The sequence below is a fragment of the Myodes glareolus genome, chromosome 14 (genome assembly GCF_982192425.1).
Source record: "Myodes glareolus chromosome 14, mMyoGla1.1, whole genome shotgun sequence".
Lineage (NCBI taxonomy): Eukaryota > Metazoa > Chordata > Mammalia > Rodentia > Cricetidae > Myodes > Myodes glareolus.
Window position 1 is genome coordinate 71,829,948 of NC_142039.1, and position 9,922 is coordinate 71,839,869.

The following is a 9,922-nucleotide window of genomic DNA, read 5'->3' on the forward strand; positions in this document are numbered from 1 at the left end:
ATTTAAAGGATGAATGAATTTACAGTTGTAAGTGCAAACTTCCTACTTCTAGCCAATAATCTATGGTGATCAGGAGGGGAAACGCTGCAACAGAAGCTTGGTCCCAAGGCTCTGACCTCGCGCCTTCCCCATTAGGTCGGCAAGGCGGAAACCCAGCAGCCTCGAGAAATCCAGGAACTGTCAGCTGCCAGTTAGTAATACCCTGCATGGAACACTGCATGATGTCCACCAGGTTGGGGACTTCTCTTGCACAGCGTGCTCCCCAGTCACCAGGTGATCAAGTTCATGTAACAGATGCCTGGGACCTGCTTAGTCCAGCTAGCATGTGCAGTGGATGATGGAGGGGCCCCACTCGCCATACTCCTTGCTGATCCACAGGGAACCCGGGATGGAGCTGCCAATCCTGAATGGGTACTCACCCTCAGAGAGAGCGATGCTCTTGCTCTTCATTGTGTTGGGTGCTAGAATGTGATCACTCTTCCTGGCAGGAATGCCTGGGTATGTGGTTGTGTCACAGACTGCACTGTATTGGCGTACAGATCCTTGAAGATGCTCACATAACACTTCATGGTGGAGTTGAAGGCAGTCTCATGGATGCCACAGGACTCCATGTGCAGGAGGGAGGGCAGGAAGACCATCACCTCTGGACACTGGAATTGCTCATTGATGATGGTGATCACCCACCCATAAGGCAGCTTTTAACTCTTCTCCAAAGAGGGAGAGGATGCAGCAGTAGCCATTTCCTGCTCTGAATCCAGGACAGCATAGCATGACTTCTCCTTAATGTCACTCACCAATTCTCACACAGCCATGATGGTGAAGCTGTAGCCCTGCTTGGTAGGATCATCATGAGATGGTCTGTCAGACGAAAGATGGCATGGGAAAGGGTATCACTCTGGTAGATGGGCACTGTATATGTGTCCTGGTTACCAGAGTCCGTGGCAATGCCAGAGGTTTCTCCCAGAGACATACAGGGACAGCACCACCTGAATGGCCACATACGTGATTGGGGTGCTGAAGGTTTCAAACATTTTCTCTCTTCTCTCTGTTAGCTTTGGGGTCTTGGGTGCCTCAATCAGAAGCACCAGGCGATCCTCAGGGGCCCTGTGAAGTTTGTCGTAGAAGGTGTGTCAGATGGTCTCCATGTTGTCCCGGTTGGTGACAGTGACATCTTGCTAGAGTCCTTCAGGGTTAGAAAACCCTTCTTGCCTGGGTCTCACCACCTACATACATAGGAGTCCTTCTGGCCCATGCGTACCATGATACTGGTGTTGGGGAATGGACACCCAGCAATGGAGGGGAACATGGCACCAGGAGCTTTGTCACCAGCGAAACTGCTTTGCACATGTCAGAGCCATTATCAGTGATGAGCATGGTGGTTTCTTCTGCTGTGCGAAAAGATGCACAGTGTAGCTCAGCAGCAGAGATGGAGCCTGAGATTTCTCTACAGAGTACTATAAGGATAGTCTCAGTCCCAGAGGAAAGAATGACATCTGGCCATTTAGTCAGGGCAGACCGGCTCACATCTGGCCACTTAGTCATGACCGACCAGCTCAAAACTCTTTGGGCTGTATTCGCAGAGACATGCAACCAAGTCGCGTCTGGGCCTGCCTCTGGACAGAGACCCAGATATTTGTGTAGACTTGTACTCACCCAGTCTTGTTTTCTTCCCCATAAAAATGCCCATCTTTATGGAGCAGAGTGAGAGTTATTGTCTATCTGGGCAAGGCAGGGCAGTGTGTTAATTAGGGTTCAACTCAACATTAGTCTGCTAGACATGCTCACTGTTTGCTAAGAGTCTGACTCTGGTTTCTTAATCTTAATTTTTAATATTCGAGAAACATTTATCTTCAGACAAAACCTCAGATGTTTTTGAATCCTTTAAATAGGTGACTCTAGTGTACATGCTTCGAGGTCAGGAAACAGCCCTCCCTGTGTGTCTCATGATGTTGTCATCACTGCCTCTGAGCCAATGCCATTGTCACGGCTGTTTAACATGTAGGAAACCCAGGCTCAAAGAAATGCAGTGGCTTGCCAGGGTGCCTGCCGTCTAATGAATGGCAGATCCCGAGGCAGAGCCCGGCTCTTTCATTGCTCCAGCTTCTTGGATCCATGGTCTTCCCTGGTACACAGGCCATGGTCCCTTCCAGGGAGATTTTCTGGGGCCTGTGCTCTATAAAAGACTAGCAAGAGAGTTCTTGGGAAAACAGTGTCTCTACATTAGGTGCCGTAGTTTTTGTGGCTCTGAGCAAAACCCCCTAACCATAAAGGAGAGGATTTCCAGGCCTGGAGAAGCAGTCCTGGATGTGTTTGCTTTGCTTTTATAGTTCAGAGAACAGTAAAACAGATGGAATTACCCCGGTGGCTTGTGAACAGTAAATTACAATTCCTTGCCTGTGAAGCCCATCATTCTTCTTCTGTTCTCTGTACTCCCTCTCTCTTCACCCTGTGTCCTGCTGTGACCCTTTCTGGGCTCATCTCAGCCTCAGGAACTCTTCCCCAGGGGACACAGTCTGTACCCCACAGCTTCAGGATCACCAAGTCTGCTTGTCACCTCCTAGGCCGCCTTCCAAAGGCTACTGCTCAGAAGCACGGATTCCTGTGTTCACTGTATTCATTGAGTGAGGTAGAAAGGTCTGCAGCCCCTTCCCCTTTCCTTCATTTCCTGCATTTTGCCCTTCAGCTATCAATGGAGAAACCAACTGATATCAAAGCCTAAACCAGACTGTAATTTACTTTCAAGTTTTACATGGATAGATAATTATAGTTTATCCTTAGTCATCATGGGTTGATCTTAAATGTCCCCAAAGAGCTACAGGGTAATGGCTTGGTCATCAGGCTTCGGAGCAGGTGGGAGATAGTAGAAGAAGTTAGGTCGTTGGGGTGTGGCCTTGAAGGTTACTTTGAAGTCCACCCTTTCCTCTCTCTTCGCTTCCTTCCTAGCTGCCCGTGAGGTAAGCAGCTTTGCTTTACCACATTCTTTCCCAGACCTTCCATCTTACCACAGGTCCATGGCTAAAGAATCCAGTGACCATGACTTCATATCCAGAACTGAACCAGAACAAGCCATTATTCCTGTTAGGTTGATTTTTCTCAGGTCTTTTGTCATTAACAGAAAGCCGCATAACATAACAAGTAGCAGAGACAAATGCATTTCTATGCAGCCTCATCCCCAGACATGTGTGTGTTTATTCTTCCATAATTTATTGAGGACCTGTTTGTACCAGGAACTGTGTTAAGACCAGGGTTTCTGTGTGACACAGATTCTTGCCTCCAGGATGATGATGCTCAGCCATGCTCTGGAATGAGACCAGCAATGATCAGAGAGATGTGTTGGTTATGCGTGCTGTTGTGGATTGACTTACATGTGATGGCGTGTGCATCTCTGAGTGCTTGTATCACCCTGCTTCTAAGTGACATAAGTTAAAGCCCTAGGAATTGTTGAAGTAGTCTGTTTCCTGATTTTATGCCACTGTGGTCCTGGGATCTGGCAGAAACACCTTAAGGAGGGGGAGTAGATTAATTTTTGGCTCACCGTTTTAGAGGGGTTCAGTCTGTCATGATGGGGAAGGGCGGCAGAGGAACTCGTGGTGCTGGGAGTGTGTGGCAGAGGTTATGCACATCACAGCAGACCAGGAAGCACAGAGAGTGGCAGGGTCACCTTGTCATCAAAGGTTGGCCACTAGTGACCTACTTCTGTCTCTTAGGTCTCACAGCCTGAAGGCTCCACAGTCTCCCCAAATATCACCACCATCTGGGGAGCAAGCATTCAAAGCTGAGTCTATGGAAGACATTTCATATTCAAACCCTAATAGATGGAGAAAGAATTCCTTTGTCTGGGGGTTTCTTATTGAATAATGGTCAATTGATTTCCTAGGGAATTTATCTGGAGTCTTCGAAACAGGCTGGTTTTCTGTCTTGACCCTTCTGTATGTCAGCATGGCAGTGGAAAAGGATGCAGAATTAGTTTATTTACTGGGTTTGACTTCCCCTTTCCTCTCCACCACTGCCTTCTATGTGGGTTGGGTGAGTGTCCTTGCCTTACCTTACCACTGTGCCCTCATTTCTAAAGTAGGGATTCTGCTTGTTTTCAGGGCCCCCAAGAATATTATATGACTATGAAAGAGCTTAGGAATTTTTAAAATAAATAAACGGAGGCAGTGGGAGATGTGCAGTGTAGTGAGCCTTTGGCAAAAAGATCCAGGCTTAGAAATACATCCAGACAGCAGATTTGTTAATTTGGAATATGCTTGGTTTGCCTGGAATAGCCCTGAAATTCCTGTGTAAATATTGTGACACCTCTCTCTATTCTCAGAATGGTCTTAGTGGGGAGGCTACCCCAAATGGTCAATACAGTTTCGGCTCACTAGATGATGTCCACAGTGGGATTAGACTCATCCGTGAGGATGGATGTAGCTTGTGCAGCACATTGCAGAGGGGAGCCGCTGCTGTCTAGGGAGTAGCCCTTTGCTCACGTGTAGCTGGCCTGGCATGTCTCCCAGTGGGCCAGCTAACGTGGCCGTCCCCAGAAGGCTGGGTACATCTGTGGAGGGGCAGGATTCACTCTGGGCCGTTCCTCTCCACCCTTGACTATGTAGTTGCAGTGTATGTTGTATCATGCAGGGTGACAACACCCAGGGAATATGTCACAGATTGACTTGCCTCATTGTATTTGTCACTGACTCAAGGAAATAGGCAGCCTGGATGGCAATGGAGGTGTAAATATAGAGAGGGTGGCTTGTGTCTGTTGAGAGACCTGTTGCTTCCTGAAGTGACCTGGGGCACATCTTTAGTCTTAACTGAAAGAGTATGAAGGAGTCGTGGACCTTTGGGGACTTTTGTTAAGTGGACATTCTATTTGAAAACAGGGTCTGGCATTTTGGATGCTGAGATTCAATCATCATGACTTGGTATTTCCTGCAGGGAAAAGGGACTTGGGTCTTGGGGTCATGTTGAATTGTACCTTTGACTTCACCAGTGGTCTCCTATGAGACCAAAACCTACTTATCCATCTGTAAATTGGGGTCCACTCTTATCCCAGCCATCTCCTAGCACCCCACCTATCCTCCCTTGGGAAGCCAGTGAGCTTTGTAGGCAGGGTCGTACTATTTACTCACGGAGGACAAAGAATATCTACCATGGGGCAGCACCTGCTGAGTGCCAGGAATATATCTGTGGTCAGATCATCAGAGCCTTGGCCCCCATGGAGCTCCCTGTCTCATGAGAAGAGACTAATGATGAGCTATACATAAAGGGCAGGTGAAATAGGTGAACTCTACATTCCATGTAGTGAAGAAGTCATGTGGAGTGGGAAAGAGGGTACTTCTTAGACCAGAGAAGACTCATCTCTGAGGTGACTTGATGCTGAATCCATGAGTTCAGCAAGGGAGGGTGCAGAGCTCATTTGAGGTGGAGGGGCACACAGTCCTGTTACCATCTCCAGCATGTGGCTTAGAATTCCTCCCCACCAAGACCATGGGAGGTAGTTCGAGCCTATTCAGTGTAGAGTTAGCTTCATCTTCAAGAAAGCCAATTATTGTGTAACAATGTTCTCTGAGATAAATCTTTCATCACGGAGGACACAGGATGCTGGGAGGGAGGTAAGATAACAGGGTATTCTGAGGGAGGCGGGGAGCATTTTATCCTCAGGAAAAATTATTAAACTGGAGAAATAACAATTCATAAACCTCAGGAAGTCCCTGAGACTGACTAGATTCACTGGATAGCTTCCTTCCCAAGAATAGATAGTGGAGATGAGCTGAGTGCCCCCATGGTGCCCACATCAGCCACTGTTCCTGGAAGAAGCAGAGACCAGCTGAGCTGCCTAGAAGTGGCTCAGCCCAACCTAGAAAGAACACTCTCTGACCTGACGAGCTGCCTGCGGGCTGTGCTGGGTGCTCCAGGTTCCCAGCTTTGTGAACTGTCAGCCATGCTAGGGTGGGCTTTGGTGATGCAGCTGCTTTTCAGCCATTCCTGCCCCTGTAGCTGCCCCTCTCCCATTCCTGCCCCTCTCCCATTCCTGCCCCTGTAGCTGCCCCTCTCCCATTCCTGCCCCTCTCCCATTCCTGCCCCTGTAGCTGCCCCTCTCCCATTCCTGCCCCTGTAGCTGCCCCTCCCCCATGCTCCTCTAAGTCACTCCCATTGAACTCCACCTAGTTGTGCTTTGGTGGCAGCTGTGCTTTCTTCTGTTGTCGGTTTCCTTTCTGCGGTAAGCAGACACTTGCTCACATCTCTTGGGAACAAACACTGACTACAGGCAGGAGGAGAACAAGCATGGAGGCTGCTGTGATCGGTGTAAGAAGGGAACTGTTTGCCTGTTCATGTATGCAGATCTCTCTGGAAGGACACGCTGGGAATTGATGGGTGTATTATGGAGTGTGTGTTGGAGGGGCTGAGGTAAAACAGATTTGCTTTTAAATGTGGGTCTATTTTTACTCTTTGATTTTTTTTTTTAAACCATGGGCTTACATCACTTTGCAATGAAAGGCTCAGTTTTAAAAGTCAGTGATAAGTGAACACTTACTTAAAGTAAATGTCTGTAGGCCGTTTGGTAACAAAAACCAAGAGAGGGGTATGGAGAATCTGCCAGGTGCCAGTAAAACAAGCATAGTCCGATCAAAGACAGACCGAGGCCAGCTCTGGCAGACAGAACCTGGGCAGGGGAGTGAGTGGCTCTGGCAGGGAAAACCCAGGCAGGGGGAGTGAGTAACCCCATATCCAGCAACACATGCACAGACACAATTTCATGGCCTTTGCTTCTCACTGCACATGAAGGAGGAGCCTATCCCCTGTGGCTGATATTCCAACTTAAATTGCTAGTGTTTCTTGGGCCTGAAAAATTACAGCCCCAACCCTCACACATGTGTTGATTTCATTCTAATTATTTATGTGCAATCTGACTCTCATACAGAGTTACATGCCTCCCAGAATTCCCTGCAGAGCCTCATGCCTTATGCAATGTCAGTTCTTCAGCAAGAGTAGAATGCACACAACAAAATAGGTTCATTCCTTCTGGGTTATTTATCCCTGTCCCTCCGTACCCACTCCAGGGCAGTAAGGATTTGATGAAAGTATTTCTCATTATATTTTATTATGGAAACCTCCAGTAAGTCTGTGGAATGCCTACTGATGGTTGTAGAATGTATTGGTGTCAGTCTTTTTTCCTGATTGAGTGTGCAGCTCATTCCCATTGCAGAAACTCTTAAGGCATGTTGGGTAGGCATGCTGCGTTCATTTTCTGCATCGTACTTCAGCCACCTGGAGTCCTTTCCTCTCCACATCAGAGGCAATCAAAGCGAAGAGAGAGTTTCTTGAACGGTTCAAGGGGTTCAAGGTGCTCTGTGAAATAGACCTCTGACTCTCAATCATATAAAATCACTTCCGGAGAGCTTATTCACACTTCATGCATAATTTTCTTGGGTGGAGTTTTCTAATTCCTATGATACCAAAAATTGGAAGTCGAAGCTGGGTAAGTAGATGGATCCTCTGACAGCAAGAAATGTCACCGCAGTATCATGACAATGAGCACAGAGACAGGATTCCACGAGGCATAGTGTCGGGGCATGAGTTGGTAAGAGGGCAGAAGAGGTCCGTCTGCTTTGGAATCATATGGGAATGTGTCTGTGGTTGATTCCTCTGAATATTCAATGCAAGCTATGTTCCATAAGCTCTGTTTAAAGAAAGAAGACCAGCAAGAGTTTTAGATTCTAAAATCAGAAATAGCTTAAAAACTATTTTCTGTATGTGCATGTATATGTGCCCAAATGTGGGGGCCTGAAGTTGGTGTCAGGTGTTCTCATATGTTCTCCAGCCAGGGTCTCTTACAAAACCCAAAGCTTTCAATTGCACTAGGCTTTATGCCCAATGAGATGGGATCTGCCTATCTACAGGCACATGCTGCCACAGCAAGTGTAGGGGATTTGAACTTGGACCCTCGTGCTTTTTGTGGAAATCATCTTTATGACTGAACCATCGCCTTAGCCCAGAAATAGTTAAAAATTTTAAATGCCATGGTGCCAATATTGTTTCCATAATACAGTAGAGACTATTGTCTAAACTAATAACCGAAACTGTAGAAAATAGGAAAAGTGGATAGAGACAGTCTTTCGTGTTTATTTTTAAACCACCAATGTGGTATGACTGTCCCCCACGGCTTTCCTGCTTTATATCTTCTATGCAACAAGGCATAGAACCAGAAGCAAAATATATACTGTTGAAAAAAAACAAAAATGAAACAAAAACCAAAGAAGAAACTCCCCAGTATTTTAAAGAAATACACTTACCTTCCAAAAGCTTGAAAACATCAAGAGAAGTATTATTTTTATTTTTATTTTTTTAGATTTTTGAGACAGGGTTTCTCTGTAGTTTTTGGTGCCTGTTCTGGAAATAGCTCTTGTAGATTAGGCTGGCCTCGAACTCACAGAGATATGTCTGCCTCTGCCTCCCAAGTGCTGAGGTTAAAGGCGTGTGCCACCACCACCCAGTGAAGTATTAGTTTTAATAAAAGATTAAAAAGTTTTATTTAGTTTTAATAAAAGATTTTAATAAAATCAAGGCTGGCGAGATGGCTCAGTGGTTAAGATTGCTTTTGTAGAAGGTCTGAGTTTGACTCTCAGAACCCACATTGGGTAGCTCACAACTGTCTATAACTACAGCTCCATGGAGACCGAACACCTTTTGATGTGGGATTCCCCTCTGTATGCTGTGAATATGTTTTATTACCATTGGTTAATAAGGAAACTGCTTCAGCCTATGGCTTAGCAGAGTAAAACCAGGCTGGAAGAGATATATGGAGAGAGTAGGTGGAATCAAGGAGATGCTATGTAGCTGCTGAAGGAAAAAGAAACCAGAAAACTTTACCAGGAGTCCACAGCCTCATGGCCATACACAAATTATTAGAAATGGGTTAATTTAAGATGTTAGAGTTAGTTAATAAGAAGACTGAGCTAATAGGCCAAACAGTGCTGTGATTAATATGGTTTCTGTGTGATTATTCAGGTCTAAATGGCACAGAAGAACAAGTAGTCTCCTTTTAAAGATGACTCCAACGTGGACCAACTACATTCACATAAAACCTGAGAGATCTTGGAATTGAATTATAGACACAAAAGAACAGACTTAAGCACAGCTTCTTGGTAGCATCAGGTGGACTCTGTTTGTTGGTAGTGAGCAGAGGCAAGTCTTTTTTAAGAGAAGGTTTCCTAACTCAGCATTAGCAGCAAAAACTTCTCAGCTAATTAAGAGACTTGGCTTCTTGGTTCATGCTTGTAGCATGAACTTTGGCTCTTTTGGGAGGTCCTGCATTTAAATGGGGTTTGTGAGCAGAGTGCTACCAATTGCTTAATGGCGACATAGACCCACTTCATCCCTGAATCTGAGGCAATGTCCATGGCTCACAGAGGTGGTGTACATGCCTCTGCCATGTTGGATTGTGCAGAGCATACAGGAAGGGCCATGGAATTGGTCCTAGCCATGCCTGCTTAGCAATTAAAAAAGAAAGAAAGAAAAGCACTCAAGGTCAGAAAAGATTTCAGATACACAATATGACAGATTCATACATAAAAGTACTCTACATGAGATACAGTGTGTTAAAAAATGTACGTAGGCTTGGGAGAAAGAAGAAAAAGTATAAACAGTTATAAAAGGAAATAAATTGCTTAAAAATCAGAGTCTTTAAAGAAACAGTAAAAATAATACAAAAGAGTACAGATAGTCATAGACTAAAGGAGTAAAGAAAAGTAAGCCACATAAAGTTAGAATATACACATAGAATCTGAATCATGTATATTATTGTATTTTCTTTGAACTTTTGACTACAGAGAGATACATGATTGTGGAGGCTACTAAGCTAAACCAACATAAAGGTATCTTTACTTCAAAATTTGGGTCTAAGGATACGTTGCTTTGGAAAAGAGGTTCTGCT

The 9,922-nt window shown here is 45.5% G+C and overlaps 1 pseudogene; it reads right to left on the minus strand.

The window, feature by feature from the left end:
• Nucleotides 1-318: 318 nt before the first annotated feature.
• On the minus strand, nt 319-6,862 carry LOC125408923 (actin, cytoplasmic type 8-like; annotated as a pseudogene).
• Between the last annotated feature and the right edge of the window lie 3,060 nt (nt 6,863-9,922).